This window comes from Rissa tridactyla, chromosome 7 (genome assembly GCF_028500815.1).
Source record: "Rissa tridactyla isolate bRisTri1 chromosome 7, bRisTri1.patW.cur.20221130, whole genome shotgun sequence".
NCBI classification, from domain to species: Eukaryota; Metazoa; Chordata; class Aves; order Charadriiformes; family Laridae; genus Rissa; species Rissa tridactyla.
Window position 1 is genome coordinate 33,200,498 of NC_071472.1, and position 24,016 is coordinate 33,224,513.

The 24,016-nt window shown below is 40.7% G+C and overlaps 1 protein-coding gene across 6 annotated transcripts in view; it reads left to right on the top strand.

The window, feature by feature from the left end:
• SATB2 (SATB homeobox 2) overlaps nucleotides 1-24,016 on the top strand; it is a 137,899-nt gene that overhangs the window by 36,526 nt on the left and 77,357 nt on the right. Inside the window, exon 1 of one of the 6 annotated variants that reach the window (XM_054209632.1) lies at nucleotides 13,437-14,142. The exons of the other annotated variants lie outside the window; for them this stretch is intronic. The gene's annotated coding sequence lies outside the window, so the exon portion shown is untranslated. Of the gene's footprint in view, nucleotides 1-13,436; nucleotides 14,143-24,016 lie in introns of those variants that run through there. 6 annotated transcript variants of the gene reach the window in all.

The window sequence follows — 24,016 nt, forward strand, 5'->3', positions numbered from 1 at the left end:
TGCCACAGTCTAGACTAGAGCACACAGACGCGGGATTGCAAATCTGCTTTCTAGTGGGGAAGCAGGATTGATGTATGGGACAGTGTACTGTAGGTGGGCATTTCCCTGATGTAAAGGGAAAGGAAGGTCCCGCTGTGGCCCCGTTAGTGCCACGCAACCCCATGGGATGCCCTGGTGCTGCAGAGTTAGGATTTCCTTCCCTCTTGGGGACTTCTGCAGGAATCTTGAACAAATTCCGCTTCCTGTCCTTAAAGCACGACTAGGTATTCTCCTTCGGAAACAACTGGGTATTTACCAGTACAAAGTGATGCATTACTTTACAATTAAATATTACCCTTACAGCAAAATTTAGCAGAAACTGGCAATTATTAAAGATTTGCCTTTTGCAACTACTCTCCATGGAATTTTATTCTGTCTTTGGAAGTTTAAAATTGTTTATAGTAAATTTACCATTTTGTACTGAACTGTGTCGGTATTGGTGCCAAGGCTGTTCGAATGTTACTGAGCGTCTATTTAACCAGATTAGATTAAACCCTATTACATTATTCAGTGCAAGTATATTGTTCATAAAGGAACAAATTAATATTCTACTGACCTTTTGAGGATTGAATTAATAAATTTATCACAAGGATTAGTTTGGTATTGTATAATAGAGACGTTCTTCTATTTATTTATCCAGAAGTACTTTTATGATGAAGTTTACTGATACAAAGCTGCTTCTGTTAAGCTGATTGTTATTCCCAGATACTAAAAGACCAGTGCCAAGTTGTCTAAATCCCAATGTATGTATGCATTTATGATTTTTTCTAGAAGGGGGCCAAAAGGGTAGTAGGGAACTTCATAAAGGCACGTAGGAATGAAATGTAGTAATTTTTTGCTAGAGAGCTTCCATGGTCTGGTTTGAGTGATACGAGGTGAAAACTGCAGCATTTATGATGAAATGTGGATTACGCTTTAAAAAAACACTTATGCCTAATAATCCAAAGTGATTTCAAATAACAAGGTTAAGAAATATTTTTATTACCATAAAAGCACGAGATTTTTTGCCCCTTATCTTTCTGTAGCTCTGCAGTAAAATTTGATTTTGCAAGGACTTTTTGTGCTTTACAATTCTGAATGTGTGTCTGTACAGGAAAGTGGAGAAGGAGAAAGCAAAAAAGGAGAAAGCCAAGAGAGCAAGTGTTTCTATGCTGTTTGTAATAGCAATGTCCTGTCTCTGTGAGGGACAGCAGTGTGATTTTTGGTAGTGTAGTAAGAACCTGCATCATCTCACTGAGGTACTGCGACTCCCCTCTCCCGCTCTTCTCCTTCCCCTTCTTGTTGAAGCGAGGCTGGGATGGAGTTGGGATGTAGTACTGATGTGGTGCTGCGGTGCCCTGTGGTTGCAACGTGGATTTTGTGGAAGGAGGGGCTGTTACAGAACAAAATTGCCATCAAACGTCTTCAAGACTTCTCCTGAATCCTTCTCTTTTTTATCTGTGTCTCTTGTGCATAAACTCTGGTTTTGCATGTAAATATGAGGGAGATGAAGAAATCTTAGCTGCAGATGGAAAAAAAACCTCAGTGTCTTGATATTTTAAAAAATCCAGATTTAGAAGGAGATAAATTTATGTAGCCTTTGCACCATAATAATGTGGAAAGACCTGACACAAAGCCATAAGGCTTTTTTCACAGATTCAGTTGTCTGGAAATTGTGCAACGCTGTTTAAATGGAATGACTTTTAACAGATCGCAATAAATTAAAAAAAAAAAATCGTGTTTTCACCAAGGATTACATGATGGCAGTGCTAACTCCCATGCAATTAATAGACAGCGTGTACTTTGTTTTCCTTGAGTGCTTAGCATTTTCTCTAGATTTTATCTGGCCATGTATCCAGGAACTGGGTGCGGATGCAAGCTGCTGTTAATTGAACTGTATTTAGGACTATTAAAACCATCCTATGTGCTGTATGGCAAGATGTGTATCTAAATTTGCATTTGCCGCAATGTAGCTGTAGCATGCATATCCTGTAGTAGATAGGCAGCCCCTGGTCCGTGTATTTTTAGATACAAAATATAATTGGTTTATGACAAAATAACTTCTTACATCAACATAGCATTTGTCTTTTACAAAACTGCAGTTATTTTCCCAGAGCAGTTGTGAGGTGCAGTTTGTAGCTTAACAGGAAGAAAGATGGAGTATGTTTTAATTTTGGCGTGGATCTTTTGCCCATTGAGTCAGGCTTTGTGTTGTAGCTACTTCTGTATAGAGGAATGCTGGTCCTGGTTTCCCCTGATCTCGTACAGCTACTGAATGTCTTTTTACATCCAGATAGTTGTGTGATGTAGTGTTTAGGGGGAAGAAGATGCCGTCTGATACGAGGAGCGATGAGTTTAAATCTGGAAGCAAAAAAAATCCCTTAGTTCCATTCTTGCTGGATTAAGTCTTTTATATAACATGCTTTATAGAAAAAGGGCTACGTTTGTACAGAAGGAGGTGCCAGAACGCTAATAGAAGTATAGTAGCTCATCTGATGGGTGGGACAGACTTCTGCATGCTATTCGGAAACAAACCAGAATTAACCCTGTGTGGGAGTATAATACCTAGCATTGTTAATTCTTGACATTTTCTTTCCCATACTTCTGGGGCTCTTGATGAGGGGAGCTTCAGCTTCTTGTGAAAAATTTAATTTGTAGAGATAAAAAATAAAATCTTAGAGGGTTCCATCTGAAGCTTGTGAGCATGATCCTGTCTTTGGCATGACAACATGGAATAGGAAAGAACCCAAGCATTTTAATTTGCTGGGAACAAAAAGGAGATGGTTGGTAACTTTGGGATACGGTATTTCTCTCTGAAGCGTATTACTTTGCGGGTATGTAGGCATGCCGACAGTGTGATCGTACGTGGGTCCGTGTTGCTTCCAAACATGCCTGGGGCCTCCTGTGGCCCTTTTGTTATTTCTGAGCCTTTGGCACCGAGTGCCGGTGGGGGATGTGTGGAGAAGGAGAAACGAGAGAACTAGATATTAGAATTCAGTAGCAGATTTAAATTAAGCAGAAACCTCAGTATGGTATAAACTTGTAAGGCTATATATGCATTGTGACATGTGGCTGGACCATAGTCATGCTCAGCAAACCACTGAATATTATAGGACAGTTCATATGTTTTCTAATTCTTCCCAGAAAAAAGAGGATTTCAGTACTGAGTAATATCTTATTATCCCAGTCCTACTATCGGCAGCACAGCAATTTGAATTCGCAAAAATAGCAGATTAGATATTTCCCTGAAACTACATGTACTATTTAGCATCTTACTGATGTTCTGGCGGGAGAGCATAGGGATTGACAGAAACTGGGGCTGAAAGTGACTTGAGGGAGTTTAGCGAAGGTTATGAAAAAGCAGTGCTTTCCATTAGACGTCCTATGAAGAGAGAGATGGGAAAGGAAGAGAGATGCCAAGCAAGAACTACATATCATGAACGTGGCTTTTTGAGCCAGGAGGAGTCTGGGCTGATAATTTCATATGGGGCTTTGCTGTCTTAACAGGAAGAATTAAGAACAGAAATGGAAAACTTGGTAGTAGTAGAGATTATGTCCCGACCTCTTAAAACTTAGGTGTAAGGTGCATATCTCAAATATTCCTTGCAATGATGGAAACTTAAACGCAGTGTTCCTATACTACTGTAGTAAGGCCAAAAATGGAACTAGAAAGGTTTGGCTTGGTGTGGAGGCTAAGTGAAATGCAAAAGTTAAATGGGCATCCAGTTGTGTGATGTAGAGTCCAAAATCAGCACACACAACGCTGTTAGTGTTTGTAATTATTGGTGCTGTAGCTTCAACAAGGAATTCTTTACAAGAAAATTAAGCCATGTTTTAAGTTACTGCAGTGTAAATAGTCAAATGCTTCTGAAGTCAGTGAAGTTTTTCATTTCCACTGATGCAATTGAGGGCAGAGGTTGAAACACGATTTTTATTTCCAGACAGATTGCAAGCTATGTTTCACACTTGTTTTATATGAAGAGGTAAATAATCTGGTGGGAGGCAGGTTGGGAGCATAGGTAACACAGCTTCAGATATGTTTCTCTATGGGATCAGTAACCACTGTTGGTTGTTTGCACAGAGCTTGTTTGGGGTGTTCCATCCACGTAATTTTTCAGCTGTGTCCTAATATGGAAAAACAAACTCAATACAGCTATTCTAGAGTGAGTTACAGGAGGGACAGGCCAAAGCCATTTTACGACAAAACATTTCTCCTTATATGAAAGCCGTCCATTTGCAGGATATTTTTTGTTTAATGATCTTCAGAGCCATTTAATTATTTTTTATAATGCATTATAGAAGCTTCAGTTTAGGTTCTTGCTTATGTGAGAACCCGAGACACAGTGACTAGACTGGCACAACAAAACAGAAATTACCTGCAGGAATCCTCCTACTTCTGCGGAGTCATGGAGAAAGATGACCTGTGTCCTCAGAGGACAGAAGCATGGGAGATCTGAGACTGAAAGTGGGAAGGCATGTTTGTTTTAATACATGTAAGATTTGACCTGGTTTCAAGAACTTTTTTTAAGACCAGAGGAAGGAGAAAGCTGCAGAGACTAGATAGACACATGAAGCCTGAGGTGAGGAGCTTTACGGTAGACTGTGGTGTTGCTTTAGTTGTGCATCTCTATGTGTGGGTTTGACTGAAGGTGGGGATAGTGAATGTCCACTGCTTTGGCAAGAACTGAGAAGTTGGTCTTTAGCTTGACTAATACGTATGTGTATGCAGGAAGGTTTTAAAAGGAAGGGAAAATATTTGTTAATCTGGACAATTTGTGGTTGCAATATCATAAACACTTGGATCTAATAAGAGAACTACAGTAACTTTTTGTTTTCAGAGAACTTGTTAGAAATATTACTTGAAATTAAGATTCATACATATTTGCAGAGGAGCTTTCTTTGTGAGATTTTCATGTGAGAGCAGGATTCCCTGTCTAACTGCATCCATAAATCAAGATGGTGCTTTCTTTTCTTTGGAACATAAGGTAAAGGGTTTTGTTTTTAAAGCATAAGGTGGTTACTACTTGTCTGTAGGCTTCTAAATGGTGCACAAATGCACAAGATTTTTCTTTGATTAACTTTTTTTTTCATTTATTAACAAGGTGGTCATGTAGGAACATTCATCAGAAGCTTTAGAAGTCTTGGGAGATTTATGATGTCATATGATGTCATTACAGCAATACGCTGCATTGTAAAACTTCAGAGCAACCACTGCTGTACCACCAGGGTGAATAATGGAGCATTCATTCACTCCTACCAAACCCCAACATCAAATATTCCACAGGCTCTCTTAAAACAGAAATTGTGCCTATAGGAACATGTAGTGAGAAGTTACGCTTGGGAGGGTGTAATCGGAGCACCTCAAAAGGAGTGGTAGATATTTCAGTTCCCAGAAGTTGTCACGTTAAGGCTGCACAAAAGCTAGAGACTCTCTGAGGTAAAAGCTCTTCAGAAGGAAGTGGCTGAAAAAATCTTGGCTAGCTTATGGGGAGCTTGTGAGAACAAGTATTAGAGGCCAAATTCTGCTCTGTTACACCATCCTTCATCTGGGTGAGCGCCAAGGACAAGCGCTTTCCCTGCTGCGACTAGGCTGGAGGGAGTACAACTCTGAGGGGTCTGAGCAACCAGTGACTCTACTCTAAACCACACATAAAATGAGTTTAGCAATCTTGGACTGTTGAACAATGATTCATTTTATAATATGACCACAAAATGTAGCTGAGTTGGTAATGATTGCTTCAAACAGCTCGAGAAACTGAATGAGCAAGGAGGAGTGGGGATTACCCTTAGCCCTACTAAGTGTCCTTGTTGGGCCGGAGGTCAAGGCTTCCCGGTATAGCTTTTGCCCAGGGCTGCATGGGCAGGCAGGGGAGAGCTCTGCTGCCAACAGAGATAGACAAAGGTCTCGTTCTTTAGTGGTAAACGTGCTTTAAGAGTCACCACTGTATACTAACGCCTAAACAAAATGAAAGGAAGTGTTAAGCCTGCTGCATGTTACTTGTTCGGGGTGTTAACAAGTACCAAATACATCTATAGTATAAGAGGGAGAGGAAGATACAAGCAAACTTTCACAGCCGTCCTTTCATATCTGTAATTACAGCCAGACTTAGCAGCAGTGTCATTTCATTTTGCAGAGGAGCGTGGCAGCCCTTGAAGTGAGATTTCTTGGTATTCAGTCCCACACGGTAGAAAAGGTCCATTGTGCTCTGACCTGCTTTAAAACAAACCCTACCAACCCGTGCGTGCATGTTTGAAGAGTCCCCTCCCTTTTATAGACAACTGCCATTTGTTACAGGGGTTGCTATGGCAAACAGGGGCAGAAAATCCTATCTTGATGTTAAAGCTAAATACTTAGAAATTGTAAGGAGACAGATTTTGAGAATATAAATTAATTAAATGGCAGTAATTGCATTATTGCACTGTCTTGCCAGGGAAATAGCTATTCCTGTGAGAGTTTATTACTGCGTTAGGTCTTGGAGCAGAGTGTAATTTTTTGAGAGTGCTCTAGGTTTTCCAAATCTGTCTGTCTGCTTTTATTTAATTCTAACTAGTGGTACATGGCAGCTTAGCCCTGCAAAGGTGGTCATCATCCTGCTTGCTTGGGTTGTTAAAGCTGTAAGAAGACTGAATAACCGTTTACAGTTTGGGCTTAAGTTGACAGAAGTAAATAACTTTAACCTCACCAATCTGGCCCAAGTAGCTGCTCTGTGGCTTGCCATGTTGGCATCAGTATCTTTGGACTGGGACAGGAAACATTGGGCTTCTTCCAGACTGGAGTCTTACACCTGTGTAATGTGCTTTTTGCTCCTTGACTGCTGGAGATGCAAAGTGTCAGGCAGGTAGGAGGCTTCTATAGTACATTTCTTCATTTGCAAGAACAAGAAAAACCCCAAGGCTTGCCTTATTTTTTTCCCCTGTGTCCTGACTACTTGATGCCTCTGACCTTTCTGTAGTTGTGTCCTTCTTCAAATCTTCAATGAAAGGATGAAGAGTATACTTCAGAAACAGAACTGATAAACTGGCTGCAGCCTGGCATATTTTTAGTCCAATTAGAAAAGCTTCTTGGAAATATTTTTTGCTTTTAATGCCGAGAGCAGGCAGTTCTATATCTTTACATCTATAATAGTTATTCATTAGAGTATTTCCTTACATTTTAAAGTGGGACTATGTTATGGCCCTTTGATAATGTTTGGAGAGAAATGAAGACTAAAATGCCCGCTTCCCACATCTGAAAGAGAAATTCAGATTTAGAAGGAGGAAAAAAAAGCAGATCAAACCACTACATATGAAGAGAAATGAAAAGTGGTTTTTCTAAATACGTTAACTTGGACCATGAAGAGCCTTACTCAGTTGACCCCAGTGAGTGAATTCCTTTCTTTCGGTGTTCTCCAAGCACCTTTGGTCGTTGCTCAGTTGATCTCAGGTGATCTACCAGCCCCTGGTTGGCTGAATGTGGGCACAGATCAATGACTCTGCATTGATTATGCCAATATTGCTGGTCTTATGAATGGACCATCTGCTGTTTGCTTTTGTGTGCACATTAAGAATCGGGCAGCAGGGGCAGGGCAGTAGCCTGGGATTAATACCTAGATGAGAGTTCAGGAACTCTTGAATCTTCTGTTTTGCCACTGCCTATTTGTCTTCAATAAGTCATCTTTGGGTGTGCTACTAGCACAGCTGCTGCAGTTGGTTGTGCTGGTGACTGAAGGTAAATATGTTCTTCTGTCCAACTTCCAGAGTTCATTTTAGTGCATTGAGAGTGTCATTTTGTACGTTCCCTGTGGGTTCCTGAGTAGGCAGTAGACTGTCCAATGCATCTAAGGAATGGAATGGAATGTAACAAAGCTTCTGCGTTGCAAATTGAATTTGATGTGTTTGGGAGAGGGACCAGCAGCTTCCCAAAAGGGAATTAAGAGAAATATAAAAATGTTTATAACTAGCTCAAGTCAGCATCCTCATCTGGAACTGGCCAAGTCTAATTCAAGATGCTTTTCATGCCACTGTGTTTGCCAGCTACCTCTTAGATGAAGGCATTTGTAGTGATTCAAGAGTTCAACTCTGTGTTAGAAAAAGAAAGGCACTTCTTGTAGAATATCATTAAAAACTGAGCCAAGTTTTTTCTCATGTAATATTACTTACTTGAATCCACTCTCTTTCCTAGTATTTTGTGGAGCATTATTCTTTCTTGTTATGTGTATCGTTATTCCGTTGAAAGGTTTTTCACTGCATTACTTGAGGAGTAAAAATGATCTCATGTTCAAGGCTAAAATTACGGAGTTTTGAAAACCTGGGGTATTCTGATTGTCACTAGTGCAGGATTAGGTATAGATGACTGAGTGCTTTGAAAGGGAGCTTTGTATCCACTTATCAGCTTTTCTTATCTTCATAAAAATGACAAAGAATCAAATAATTTTAAAAATATAAAAAAGGTTAATTGAAAACTACTTTTCCGTGCATGTTGCAGTCATTGCTTATGGGTAAACATACGCGTAAAACATTGTAACTGCACCCACAACATTCATTCTTATTAGATGAATACACTTTTTTGTACTAAGTCTGCATGGTAAGTGAATAATTTCTCTCTTATATTCTACATTTTTCCTCTGTGGTTACAACCAAAATTATACAGATTCCCTGTGTGGAATTATATCCCAAACTACTTTCCCCCAAGGTATTTTTAAACTTTTCGCCTAAATGATGTGCATTATTTTAATTACAGCACATAACAATTATCTGGAAGCTATTGGTTATGATGTCAGTCCGAGGTGCCACTTAAGTCCTTTTCTTCTCACAATTAACAAAATAATAATTGTTTCAAAGGCAGGCAGGGCTATGGACCCCAATCAAATCCTAGCAGGCATGTCATTATCGTAGCAGGGGAAAGCAAAGGAGCAGGTCCCTCCCTGGGCGAAAGCATCGGGAAGAAACGGGTGGTTGTATTTGTTTTGGCAGTCTGGAGCTGTCGTGAGCCCGGAGTCCCAGCCAAAACCAAGGGAGCTTTGGGTTGACTTGAGCCATTTCTCAAATGTTTTTGTGAACTCTCGCTTTTTTTTTTTTTTTTCCAGTTCCCCATATTGTTTTAATTATAATTCTCAGTTCTGGGAACATCACACCAGATCTTCCATGTTTCAAGATTATTTATGAAAAGATTTCTCATCAGCTAATAGCTATTATTTCAAAAAATCTTCATTGGTTGGGTTAAAATCTGAGCTCAGATGTGTGATCACATAAGGGAAAATTCCGTGGAGACTTGGAGTGGAATGAAGCCCCTTCCTTAATACTTTTGTCTAACATATGTCACTGTATTAAAAATAATTACTTTTGTTCCTTAGAGGGGAAGAGGAAGGGTTTTTTTAAAATTTGGAATTCTGTATTGAGTAGGCAAATAAACTCCTGAGATTGCTTTCATTTGAAAAAGATATTTTAAATGGTACCTTTTCCTTGAATGTTGGCCAGTTTAATTTAGATTATTGCTTCTGACAATTAACCTCATGTTGGGCTGCACTTGTCTCATTAGCAATGTGGCGAGTGATGAACTTGGATTCGTGAGGGCTGAGCTCTCACCTGGGAAACTCACCCGCCGGGCTGCAGCGCTGCTCCGACAATTAACAAATCCACATAAAAGCTGTCCGTGGAGGACAGGGCTTGGGGGATTAAACAGATGTATTAGTAGTCTTATCAAATTCACTGCATAGTTTTGCCGGGAGAGAAAGTTAAACAGCAGAAGAGGCATGGGCATGAGATTTAAAAATACGTCGTTTCAAGGTGATCTGGTTTTGATATTTTCCTGTTTCAACTTTTTCTAGTTTGAGACAAAATTTCTACTTCAAAATTTATCTGCTTTAAAAACAAGTTTTTAAAGAAAAACGGAATAGAGTGATAAGGAGTAAGGATAGGGCTAAAAATTTAAAGAATAAAATTCTTAAATTCTGTTTTAATGTAATACTTCATCTGCCAGGAAATGATCAGTTGATTTGTTTTTCATTTAAGCAAAACCAGTTATGCAAGTTGTGGTTTCATGAACTGATTTCTCCTCCTTTTTCTCCCCTGATTTCATCCACTGAAGCAAAATATCTGTTACTTCCACAGTCTGCTGATCTGTGTTAACACAGGGAATATTTGGGAAAAAATGCCGTCTTTTGGTGGCGATTTGCTAAACAAAAGGATTAAAGATAATTTTCTGCAATAGAAATAATAACTTTACCAACCTTGTGTAGTTGAAGGCTTCTCATAAAAATATCATCAGAGAATGACTACTAATGTTCAAACCCCAAAATGAAATAGAAAGAATTTTCTAGCATTACCAGGGGAAAGAACTGAAAAGAAAAAAAATTATTTTTTTTCAAATTTGTTTTTCTTGTTATGTTTTTAATTTCTTAGTTATACCAACATGCTGCGTACCTGTGTCTAGATTTACATACATACATACGTATCAACTCTATAGTGTCCAGAATTAATACAGATAGACATAGCTTTATATGCAGGAAGGGGGAAGAGTGTTAGTCCCTTAAAGTTAACTGGTTTATTTTTTCTTTTTAATTTAAATTCACTTTGCATTTTATTGCATGAGCTCCCTACAAATACGTTACTACTTTTGCTGTGAAAATCAGTAAGGGGAGCATGATTCGAACTGACTGATCTGTTCTCTCCCATTATGTGGCTACACATATAATATTTGCAGCCACTTAAAAGGTATTATACATGTTATTTAGAAATAGTTATTCCATTGAATATTTAATAATGTATACGTGAAAACTGATCCGCAGGAGACTATATGAAAAAAATATTTGCTTTGTCAGTAAAGTGGGTTATTTTAGTGGAAAAATGAAATCTTTTTTTCTCCTTGACTGCAGGGAGAGATGGGTCTGTGCAGCCGGCCAGTTAAATGTGTAGCCCATATGTGCACAGTGAAGAAAGCTAACGCTGAGGTGCGAATGTGACTGGCAGAGATCACCCTGCCTGCCTGCCGCGTTCCTTTCTCATCTGCACGGGTAGCTTCGCCCTGCCTGGGGAGCTTGCACCGTTGTGTCTTCTGGGCTGCTCTGCGCTGTACAGGCTGAGTGAGCCCGTACGGCCTGGTGGTGGGTACCCGTGGGCACAGCTCCCGTGGAGCAGGCATCCCTTGCTCATCCCAGCACAGTAGACCCATGGCAATCTCTAGTGATCTCTGCTTCCTCTATTTTATAAATTTGGGTAACATGCATGGTAAGAAGATGGGAAGAAAAATCATGACTCAAGCTAAATAGAGTGTAAGTCATTGCCTTGGGGGTAGGAGGAGGGTATATTAGAGGTTTGTGGTCTGGAGAATTATTCCTGTAGAGCTAGGAGGAGGTTGGCCGTCATTCAGAGACGGGAGCAGCGCAGTGTGGGCAGGAGGAGGAAGGCGACAGTGATGTGGCCCCGGGTGGGTGGGTGAGCAGGCACTGACCAGCAGAGCCGCTTGCTAGGAGGGATCTTCAGCCAGGGTTGAAAGCATCTTACGGACTGTGATGAGTCTGAGCTCTATTTAGCAGATAATTTAAATACTAATTTATTTGTAAAAATTAAAACTGTTTTCTTTGCATGAAAGGAGACCTGAAGGGCTGACAACAAGGTTGAGACCATTTTCTGGCTGGGGCAGTTGTTGGCGGAAGGTTCTGCTGTTGCACTGAGGCCGAGGGAGGGTGTGCGTTGCTCTTGCCCATCAGCCTGTCAAGCCTACCCGTCTCTCGTGAGATAAGGCACTGCAAATTCCCTCTCCCCTACTGGCAGAAAACACCTCAGCCATGACAGTAGCACAATTTTGCCATTCTACCAAGATTCCTCTAAAGTTTTAGTTGTGACTTTTCATTACATCTGCTAATTCTTTTCTTCAATAAAAAAAAATTACTCAGAAGATGCTTCAGATATGACATTCCTCTTATTTAAACAGGGCACATCCGGGCACATGACATAGCTAGTGGAATATGAAGCCTTTTGTACACTACATACCTGCATAAAAGCTGGCTTAAGTCCTTAATGTCTTGAAATTGGTACCTCCATTTCATTGCTGTTTGTCAAGAGCTTATGTCAGCACAGCCTGAAGACAGAGTATTTCTATTACAAACAGTTAACTTAGTTTTCTATAAGTTAAGAGTGTTCTTTAGACATTTACGGACCAAGGGCTCCCATATTTTCAGTTCCCTTCTTCAGGCATGCAGTGAAAAGCATTTCACCTCAGAATAGGTCAAGGAGATAACAGAGAGGCCAATATTTTGGCCCACAATCAGTAAAATGACTCCTTATTGAGTAGAACTTCATTTTCAGCATGACTTGATTGAACAACTTCTCAAATTTCATGAGCACAACATGTTTGCTCTAGAACAGTGTATCTAAAGGAAGCCATTTCTCACAAAATCATCCATAATTTATCCATTTTATTTAATATTTAAGATTATTCTCCTAGATTACAATTTTAATGGTGTGGCTTTGACCTTTTGCATCCACACCACAGTGATGCCTGGTCGCACTGACTAGGACCCTTATTGCATAAGCTCTTCAAATGAGTTATTCTGTGATAAACTGTAAACCAGGGCCATCATCTGGGGAACACAAGAGCTGTTTTAGTGCTGATAGGCTCCTCTGACTGGATTTTCATCCACCATAAACTCAAATGTGAAATGGAGAACGCAGGATATTTCCGAGGCAGTGGATTTTTCCAGGTGGACATGCATTACGACGGGTGTTTGGTCCTCACCTAGAGTGCTGCCCATCAAAAAGGCAGGCAGAAAAGCTGAACTGCCTCTCCTCAGAGAGCTACAGACCTGAAGAAGTGCTGGAGCATCCCATGTGGTGGGTGTCCTGCATCACCTCTTTACTCTATATACTCTTTTTTTTTCCTTCTTTTTTTTTTTTTAACTGATTAGAAAATGAAGAAATTTCATATGGTTTTGAAGTCTGAATTATTTTAGTATTTTAGGCGTCTCAGACTTTCATGACAATTCTTTAGTAATAAAGTTTCTACTTACTCAAAAAGTCTTTATTTCTTTGCAGTTTATACCTGTCTTAAGACCTGAAATACGAAACAACCAATAATACTCCATGTCTCCAAACGAACAACAGACTTTGGGGGAGTAAAATAGACTTTCATTAAGATGCAGATACCCACAGTGCAACCCACGTCCCACCACCTGAGTGAGTGCCAAGAGCAGGGAATAGTTATTGGCTGTGGGAAATGACTGTGTCGGCAGAAACCAGATTGAGGCTTTTCCTCCAGGGTGACCTTTGAAATCAATCAGATTGTGAAAACGATAAACCTCCCAAAGCTGCCTCTTTGTGCTGTGCTGGCTGCGCTGGTAGTGCTCCCTCAGTGCTGAGGTTTACTCTGGTTCCCTGGGCGAGTAAGGAGAGGAGAGTACATCTGGATTACTGGGGGGTCGTTCTGCCTATTCTTTCGGGAATGCGTGTGCGTGCAGTGTCTTCATCTTCCTACATAAGACTTCGGGAAGTATTGTTATTTCTATCTTATTATCTCCTTTGCTATCATGTTATTAGTTGAAATCCCCAGTCAATTACTGCGTATTTGTGGTACAGAGAATGCTGGCAAGCAGCATAGGTTGTACCTTATGGTGAAACGGTAGATTCCAGAGATTTTCCAGTATTGGTACCAGGTTCTGCATAAGGCATCATCCCAGTGTATCTTTATTTAACAATATCCCCCAGAACTGTGACTGGGCCTCTGGATACCATTTCTGCTCGCACTCATGTAGAAGCCGTGTGTATGTGGGCCCAAGACACCTGGGGCTTTGGGAGATTATTAGAAATTACAGTCTTTCCTCCCTTTTTTCTTGAAATATCAACATGGGGGATTTTTTCACTCTCTGCGTTTGAACTTGAGACATAGTTTAGGAAAGAGAAAGAAGTGGTGAGAGCACTGAGCTCTAGAGGAAAGGAGCTCTGGTACAGAATTGGTTTAGTACAGGAGTGTTGGAATTAAACAACAGTTTCTTTCACCAGAAGAGCCGTCGGCAGGGCTGTTGTGCCTTAACTTATCTCTTAAGGTGTCTGCTGTGCCACGAAGAGGCCTGAGAGTGCTGGTGTGTTGCCGTCCAGCTTGGTGGTTTGTGAAGCACTGTGAACTACTTACTGGAGGACGGATCTCAGGAGGTACTAGAGCTCTCCACCATCTCATGAGGGTGTCTGCAGTGCCACCAATGCTTGAGACTTAATATTGAGTCCTGCAGTGTCTGATGGTGTCCATTAAACACCTGTACTGGTGTTGGCTGGGATAGAGTTAATTTTCTTCATAGCAGCTCCACAGCTTCTCTGTCCTGTGATTACACGAGAATCTTAGCTGCTACATAAAGAAGCAGTAAACTTCTGGAAATGCTTCAAAGTATGACGTGTGTGTGCTGCAAACCTCCAGATCCAGAAGATGAATAAGTCTTTCCTGTCTTTGCCATGTGCACAGAAAATTATCATTCAAATAAAAAAAAAATAGTTATTTCTGTCTTTCAGTCTTTCGTTCGCAAACAGACTAACGTGAAGATGAAAACGCTAAAGGGATCCAAAAAGGATCTGGTGGCTTTGTAAGGAAATAGGTTCAGTTCTAGGAAGATGTGGGCTAAGAAAACAAATCTGGGTTCATCTCAGCATAATGTGGGCTCATCAACAGTACAAGGGAAAACTGTTTTTTCTGAGTCTGGTAACAGTTCCTGCTTGCTCTGAGTCATCTCCTTTAGTGGTGAACTACAGTCTTTTTTTTTTTCTCCTTTGTTTTCTGTTGATAGGAAATGTAGCATAGTTCAGTAACCAGCAAAGCTTTATTTAGACTTGTCAGAAATGCAGAATTGTTTTGCTCTTCCTTGGAAGAAAAGAGGGACGTGAGGAACCTGAGAATCAGGTTATCAACTGAGTGCCAGTGAAGGAAAAATTTGTATTGAATGTAATTGAATGTATGTGAATTTACAGTGCTGCCCAAATTAGAGACTAGGATTATTAAAATTTATTTTGAAAAGAAATATTGCAACCTTAAAGATACTATGGTCTGTCTCTCTCTAGTAGATCAATTTGCAGGGGAAGGGTAAGGTTTGATTCTTTGCCTTTTACCTCTTTATGAGCTATGAGGGAGACCTGAGCCTGAAGATCAACAAACCCTCAGTCTTTGGTCTATTGCGTCTTCTTAAATATATGTGTGCATGCGCATTTACATATAGATAATTTTGCTTCCTTATAATTTCCTTAATATAATTTCCTTATAATTTCCTTATAAAACTGCTAGAATAAAAGTCTTGCCTCCTTTGTTAACTATTTCATGGTGGATCTAGTTATTAACTGACTGTCATTAAAGATAGTAGGATCAGGCCTGTGGACATCTGGATATGCTCTTACCATAATGCAGCTACAGACTTCTGAGTCAAATCGCAGCAGTAACAGCAACCGTATCTTCACATACTGCACTCATGTTGAATTAGTGGAAGCAGTCATTGTTTGGGGTTTTCAGCAAATCCCTCTCCTTCCTCAGCAATACATGCTTTTCTGTCCTGCTAGTTAGATGCTGTCCTACTAGTTCTTCAGTTGTTATGTTGTTTTTTTTTTCATGCAAGTGGGAGGAAAGAAAAGACAGAAGGCAAGCCAAAAGTAGTAATTTACTGAAAAAACGTTCTGCTAGTCTTTGTACAGTGTAAGGAAAACCCCAAAAGACACAAATCTTAACTAAAGAGATTAAGCTGTTAAACTATATAGGCCAAAATATGAATCTGCATTCAGTTTAGGGGTTTGTTTTGTGCAGCACAGCATGCCGTGTGTCCTTATTTTTCTTTGGACTTGAGACCCATGAATTTTCAAATCTACTTGTAGTTGACTCAACACAAAGATAGTTGGCTACTGTATGTCTGCAGTCTGAGCCAGACTTTCTGTGCTCTCTGTAGCTGTGTTACTGTGAGTAGGCAGGATATTCAGATTCATACAAGCCCAAACAATGTCCGTAGGCTTAATTCTAAGCCTATTAGCCTCTACAATGTCCTATTAGCAATGCTCTTTTATAACCTTTAAAATGTGTTTTATGTATTCAGTTGCAATGCCACGTTATTGTGCTTTTTTCCTGCTCAGTGTGCTGTCTTTGCATGTGAAGCTTATCGGCGAGCATTGAAGCTGGGTGAATTAAAAGAGTTGGGGCACTGGCATCTTTTTAAAAACAGATACAGGTTTTTTTCCCCAAAGAAGGAAAACATCTTCTGCCTCTCCCTCTCTTCTCTATTTGAAAACATCACAATATAAAACTCAAGAAAGGCTTCTGGAGGGTGGGGACTGCTCAGATGCCACTTTCTCCTTGCTGGAGGTGTCATGAAGCAGGTTGTATCAGTGGCATTGGGCTGGCAGAAAGCTGACAAAGGAGGTTGGAGAGCAAATGTTTGTGTAAAGTTCTGGTCCTTTTACTCACGTGCAGTCCCTTGTAGGTCATGAGGTGGCAATAGAGTCACCAAGTCCAGAATTCGGGGCGAGATGACCCAGGCATCATTTGTGGCTTCTAAAGAAACATGTGCAGTGGAGAAAAGCACCACTTGTTGAGTACATTTGCGTTTGTGTTTCTTAGCAACTGAGGCAAATACACTAAAGCTCCAGATTTCAGCCTGTAAGGCTGAGGTGGAAGCACGTTACAGGTCCCCACTAACAGTATCTACCTATGTTGGCTCTCTGGAGGTACTAAATTATAGACAGGAACTGTGGTCCTGGGGCCAGGGTCCAGGGAACAGCAGAGAAGCAGCCAGTGTTTTGCCAGGGAGCCCGGGACTCAGAGACGCAGCTGCTGTCCAAAGCAAAAGGAACCAGCAGTGGTTTTGAGGTGGCAAAGCAAAGCTCCAGGTACGCGAGCTCTCTGCGCAGGGAATAGGCTGTGTTGTGACACTCCTGGTCTGGATTTCAAAAGGGTTCAGCAGCCACTGCTCCCTGGGAGGAGGCACAGCCTTTGCTGCTGTGCAGCTGAGCAAGCTCAGGCGTTCCCAGGATGGTGCTGGGAAGGGTCTTAGCCTAGAAGTAAGAGGTTGCCCAAAACACAGTAATTTCAAGCAAAAGTGGGGAAGAGTGCCATGCTTTGGGCTTTACGTGAGGATGATGTTAGTGAAGGAGTGGGTGCCTCAACCCTACGGGCATTGGGGCTACTGAATAATACTGCTGAGGAAAGTAGCCCCTGTGTGATGGTGCCTCTCAGGAGGAGAGGACATCCTGGTGGAGGGTGAAGCTGAGCTCTGGGGTGACAGGATCGTGAAGAGCAACTGCTAAGAGCTGCTTAATATCCTCGATGCAGCAGCCTTTCTGTCATGAGTTTTCATGACTGGAAAGACTTCATTTTCATGCCATGGAAATGATGCTTATAGGAGTGGTTCTGTTTCTCAGACAAAAGAGACAAAAAGGGGGCTTCTCTCTCTTTATTCATGTATTACTTCTTGCTGTCCAAGGTAAGTGCAGACTTACCCCAAAAATGCCAAATGAGAGATGTTGTGCAGGGCTAAATGTGGTTTTCCTCAATGGAAGTAATAGTTTTTAAAGTAATGTAGAAAAATGTAAAAAATACTTTTTTTTGAGTGATATTTTGTATTTGTATCTCCTTTGCTTCCTCACCCATCTATTTATTTGTGGTATTCATGTTCTGTCATATAGCAGTTTTAAAAATAATCCCCTGAAGTAAATAACATCAATTTTTTTTTTTTTTTGTTCCTTACTAATTATTGGCTGTTTTTTTCAAACAGAATAGGGGGTTGGAAAATTAAATAAAGACTTCCAAAATAACAAGCTTCAGAAAATTTTATTTAATTTGTGGGTTCATTCTGTTCTCTCTCTCTGCCCCCCCTTTTTCTTTTTTTTTTAAGAAGATCTTTATTAATTTAGTCTAGTAACTTAGTGCCTATATTAAATTAATCTAATAAAAGTCAGGGTCCTCACATAACATTTCCCAAATGTGAAGCAGCATCTATTGCATGAAGCACAATCTTTTTACAGTAAAATGCAAACCCGATATGTAGAATTACAAGGCATCAAACTGTTTGGTGTATGTTATTTAAGTCAAATACTTGAGTATCCTGGAGGAAAGGAATGGGCAACACTAGCGTTCAAAAAATTAAAAACTCAAACCAAGCTTCATATATCAAAGCGATTTTCATCTGTGAAAGTACTCTGAAGTTTAGCAATTAAACCTTGTAACACAGTCTTTCTATTGACGTTTACTCACATCCATGTTTCTATAAACATTTTAATATATAATCATATATTAATGTGTAATATTATATCATATATAATCATGTAAATGTATAGTCTGTGTAAAAGCCTGTGTATTGAGACAGGTCTGAAAGCCAGAAAGGCTAGATACGAGTGTTTAAATTGACCAGATCATACATGCGTTGTTGTGCCGCAATATTTCATTCTGTAAACCACCGTTGGTCCACCTAGTTTATAACAGCATTTTAAAACCGGCAATAACAAAGACTTTGAGCTTGGGGTAGCTCAGCTGTGCCTCCCTCCTGGGTGAAGGTCACCCTTTCGTGCAGAGCCCTGAAGTTGCACAAGTCCCATGAGCCGGGGTGGAGTGTCGGTCGTTCAGGGAGTGTGGGTGTTCCTGTTGATTTGTGGATGTGTACATCGCAGTGTAATCACATAGTTTATTCCTGTTCTCTCACTGAATTATTTATTATGGACTGAAATGAGGAAGGAGGGGAATTCTTTTGTATTGGCATAAACATAGGATTATCTTCATTGTATGCTTTCAGTCACTAAATCACCGATATGTCAATTGGCATAATACAGTCTAACTCACGGGGATGTTACGAAGCTTAATTAATTAATGTTTTTAAAGTGCTTTGGGATCCTCTGATGAAAGGCGCTTTAGAAGTGCAGGGGAGGATTATGCTGATTATTTTTCCCATGTATTACCCCAATAAGTCACTGATTGAAATTCAATAGAATAATATGGGCACACTTACAATGATAGGCAAAGGCAGTATAATATTTTTTAAATTGCCATAAGAGCTAGAAAAGGCAGCTCAATAATGCAGTACAAAAATTAATATAATCAGGGTGGGTTTTTTTTAATTGTTACCATTGCTTTTTTCTCCTTTCTGCTTGAAAAGTCATTCCCTTTGCTGGATTAACAATAATAACTGCAAATTATGCCTTTATGTTGTTACAGTTTGATGATATACTACAGCCAGGGCACAGGTTAGAAACACAGGCTGAGTTATTATGTACTGCAGGCTAGTGATTTCCTGCAAACTGATTTATGGATAAATAATTCTATGTACTTATTACATGGGACAGGCAGTTTTTAATTTGTGTAACAAAGCACAGCTGAACAAAGGAAAATTACATGCTATAGCATAGGGACAAGATGCCTCTGAAGAGGATAAGCAGATGCAATTAACATCACAAGAGCCTGCCCGTCTTGTTCGGGGGCTTTGTCAGTAGCAGCTGATAGATAAATGGCTTGGTGGTCCTGGAAGTGGGGGGTTTTATTGAGTGTTTCACTGAGGTCTTTCTTTTGGAGTTGTAAAAGGAATCGAAAGTGTTTGGGTGCTAACGCTAATCTGCAGTTTCTCCAGAGTTTCTGTTGTGTTGATAAGGTGTTTAAACAAAACTATTTGACTGAACTCATAGCACGGCAGCAAACGTTTTTCGCCCAGCCTTGTGTGTGCAGCAGGATGCTCTCAGGCTGCCATCCTGTGAGGCAGGGAAGCGAACACTAGGACACCTGGCACAGCTCTGGACGGCCACAGCCACCTGAGGCACAGCTCTGGTCCAATATAACTGCGCACAATCAAATTTGCTCAAAACGTTTTGAAGGTGGTGTAAATATAGCCCAGATCTTACGCTGGGTTGGGCCCTGCCTATTCTCTCAGCCTGTCTGAAGCTCACATAAACACCGTGGTGTTTGCTGTGCCCGACTGTTCTTGCCGGAGCTGGATGTCCCTTGTGCTGCCCACAGCCTGCCACAGGCTGGCCCAGTATTAGTGGACGTGGACCTGTAGTGTAAGAAACAAACTTCGCACTTCTCCAGTTTCTAGCCTGACTGTGTCTGTTAGTCCGCAAGGAGAGCAATTGTCTGCTTGAACACCTCTCCCTGTATGAGTCTCAGCAGGTTACATCTGCTTATGCTGTAGAAAGTGAGAGGTTTTGGTGTTGTGCATCAGGCATTCCAGCGGTTTGTCTGCTTAAGTGCTTTTCTTAACAGTGTTCGGTAAAGAATCAGTATTCTCCGCTATCCTTCTTTTCCCCTTTAGCCAAGACGCACAAAATTCCTTCCCTTTCCCTCTCTGTACATATTTGGGCAAGTATTACTCATGATTCATTTTGTAGCTCTCTCCAGAAAAATGTTGAGGTGGGGGTGGTGATGCTAATTGGAACTTCTGTGGTGTCCTTCATTTGATCCTGTGACTTAACTTTAACCCTAGCAGATTAGCATTTTAAATAAATTGCATTAAACCTGTGGCCTACCTGCAAGTATCCATTTAAGATGTAACTCTGGTGAAATCGGGAGTCTAAGCACAGTGGGAGCGGGGAATAGTTAGTGCAGGGAGCTAGTGACAGCGTGAGCGTGTTCTGGTCCCGTTAGTTCTGTTTAGCTGCAAAAAGGAATTTGGAAAATGCCCCATTTTAAGAGTTGGATTTTTCAATAGTGATGTATTGAAGTGTCCATGAGATGGCCCAGGAATTCCCGTGGGACTATCCAGATAAAAAATTAATTGTGCAGGTGACTGGGAGATGCAGGACCTGGACCTCATTCTGTTTACGACCAAGAAGTGTCATAGCTAGACTATGATATATATATATATTTTTTTTTTTTTCTAAACCCCAGATGCGGCATTCTTAGAAGAAGTGTACTGTATGGCTGTCTTTCAGTTTGCACAGACAAATGAGGCTTCTAGCCCATATAGGTAAATAATTTTCTGGGACAGTATAAGCTCTACCTAGAAATGAAAAGGGTTTGCCAGCTTGGCTGTATCTTTCTACAGCTTTTTGCCTTTTGCTGTTGTTATGTTCCTGATTAATGTAGTTATTCTACAAGTCTGCTTTAGCCCCAAGCCTGCATCCATTCAGTTCCCATCTCACTAGGGTGAAGTCTTAGGAATAATCCCAGGGCTTTGGATGCATGACTGTTTCAGGTGATACTGTAAAGGTCATAAAGATCCTGGGACAAGTTCTGCTAGGTATAGAGGTCAGCTATGATGTAGCTGGTCAAGCCTTCCGTTCGATGTATTATTCTGCTCTGACTTGCTTAGTTATCGCTTTCTTCTCCAAAGGAGCTGCATTTTAAATGAAACTACGTTTAAAGCACGCTGGCAGGGTGGCTCATCGTTAGCCTAAGTGGAAGGACAGCAGTGAATTGCAGTGGTTGTTATGTATGAACCTGAGACTCGAGATCACAGAAGTTTTCCACTGGTGTATTCTGGCATTCTTGAGGGTAAAGGAGTTATGCAAATTTTAAACTAGGTTACTCTGTCTGTTTTCCCTATCTGCATTTTGATGAAACTGAAGATTAAACTTAGTAAAGACCTGTCTATAGAAGGACATGACATTCAAGAACTAACAGCCAGTGTGGATGGAAAATATCTTCTAAAATATGTTTTGAAAAAAATTACTTTTGAGAAAACTGTTTGGTCTGTTTATTGTCTTTAGCTGACTAACTGACCTGGGCTGCATTCGTCCTTTTCTAGATGAGCTCTCGAGAGCTGTTCTAGTGTATGGCCAATTCTTGAGTGCGTGCAAGCTTTGAAACCTGTTGAACTTTCCCTTCAATAAACTCTTACAGGAAGAGAGTCCCAAAGGATCATTGATACAGGAAAGAGAACCAGACTCATTAACAGAAGAGTTTTGTGAATACATGAAAGATGTACTTTTGGATTTCCTGAGCAGTCTGATCCACTGCACGTTATCCACACATAATTTTGAGAAGGTCTAGAGCTGACAGAGGAGTGATATTCCTGGAGCAGTAGTATATTCATTCGTAACACAGTGACCCTTGCTCATTCCTGTCCCCACTGCCAAGTCTCGGTTGTGGTGGGATGAAAGCTCCGCCAGGCCTGTTAAAGCGATTTCATGAAAGGCCTGAGCTCTACCATTTGGAGTCTATGAGAGGAGCAATAAAAAACCTGTATGTGGAAATGACTCCTTGCTACCAGGCTGTTCTTGTCTTGAGGTTGCTGTTACACTAGAAACACTGAGTCCTGGATGAGAAGGGACCTTTTTAGGGGGAAAATTTTGGTTCATTCAGATTTTACTGAGGAGACGCTCAGAGATATCTTCTAGCGTGCAGAGAATACGTTTGCTCGACAGGTTGGCATCATCTTCCTAAATGCAGCCCAAGAGTTGCCTTAAGCACAGTGTCGGTGCCATGAAATAAACCACCTGTGAAGTCTGCCGAGGAGCTGGATGGAAACCATGGCTTCTGGCTATCGTTTGGACCAGCTTAATGTGCTCTGGAAAAAAAAAATTCACACGTCATATCACACCGGCTGAAAAAATAGCGCACATCAGCAGTGCTGTAACACAGAGTAAAGGACTCGCAGCAGGTGTTAACGTGCAGAGGCACAGAGCATTATGGTAACACCTGTGTTTGTCTAAATCCAGCCAAAACAATTTCCTCTCCAGTTGTAGAGGAGGATTAAAAAAAAATAAAAAATATCTACCTAACTTCCAGTAGTAGCAGACATTTCCTGTAAAGCAATTTGCGTAGTATTTCCCATGGTGCACTCTGGCTGCACTGCGGTTTTTCTCTTTAAACTTTTTTAGTTTGGGGACACCTTTGGTCACTTCAGTGACTGCCGACCGTCTCTTTGTCTCTCGCCAGCGTTGCCAGGCCCGAACAGTTGCAGATGGTGTGCTCTCCGAGTGCTTTCCTTAATTGAATGAAAAATAAAGCCTCTTGTAAAATATTACCAATTTAGATGTGACTTATGGGGCACATATGATGCTTATTTTTTCAATTACATGAAAACTTGGCGTGGTTAAACATAGGAAGCCAAGCGTTCTGTGAAGCTGGTATAGATTTCTGGATTTTTAGGTGATTTTGCTTTAAATTATTATATAGCAGAAGGGGGTGAAGGAAGTCAGCAGCTAAACTGTGTTTTCCCAGCATGTATTTCACTCAGTGGACCCTTGATGCTCATTTCATGACTAATATATGCTGTACTATATGCATTTCTTGTTGTCACCAGAGATAACATTAAGTAAACTATCCCCTTAAGAAAAACAGCTTTTCTTGGCAAGTGGAATATGACTCAAGGAGCCAGCACTGGAGACATACGGTGCTGTGAATGAGTGCTGTGTGTTACTCTACTGGATCTGAGTCCAGGCACTATTTATACTGCAGCATGTTCAGCACCAGATTGTTAAATCTTAATACTGAAACAGTGCATCATTTAAATGTTTTTGTTCTGTTTATGTCCCATTTTCAAGCATTGGATATCAAGCAACACTTAGTAACTTTTTGTTTCATTTGGACAAGATCTCCCCTTGCCAAAAGCTTTCTAATCTGCTTTTGAAATATTAGCCCATCTGTACCAGCATGTTAGAGAGAAACTTTGTGCCACTGAGGATGTACTAGGTCGCTTCCAGCTTGTTTCAGTGTGTGGTGATAGAATACCTTGCAAAGCAGTACGTCAATGATAAATGCAAAGATTTAAGTGCTACAGAAAAGGACTTGTACTAGAATTATTTCCTCTTCAACCTGTGTAGGAATGGGGAAAAAAATATTCCACAGCAGGTATTTCATGGGCTCATAAGCATTGTGTTCTGTTGTTGTCTCTGTGCAAGAAGCTTTGTTTCACTGTTTCGGAGGTGGTTTTTATTTTGTGATCATGTTTGGGAGATCAGGATAAAAGGTCTTTGCCTTTTGTTTCAGTTTGATTAGTTCCAGAGCTGGTGAAGAACTGGGAGTAGAAAGTGAGGAGGAGAGGGCTGAAGTTTCTTAGCTTCACAGCATCCTTCCAGATACCCAAGGAGGGTTCTTGGAGCTCCTGTTATCACAGAGGAAGTAGTTTTCTCGTGTATTAGT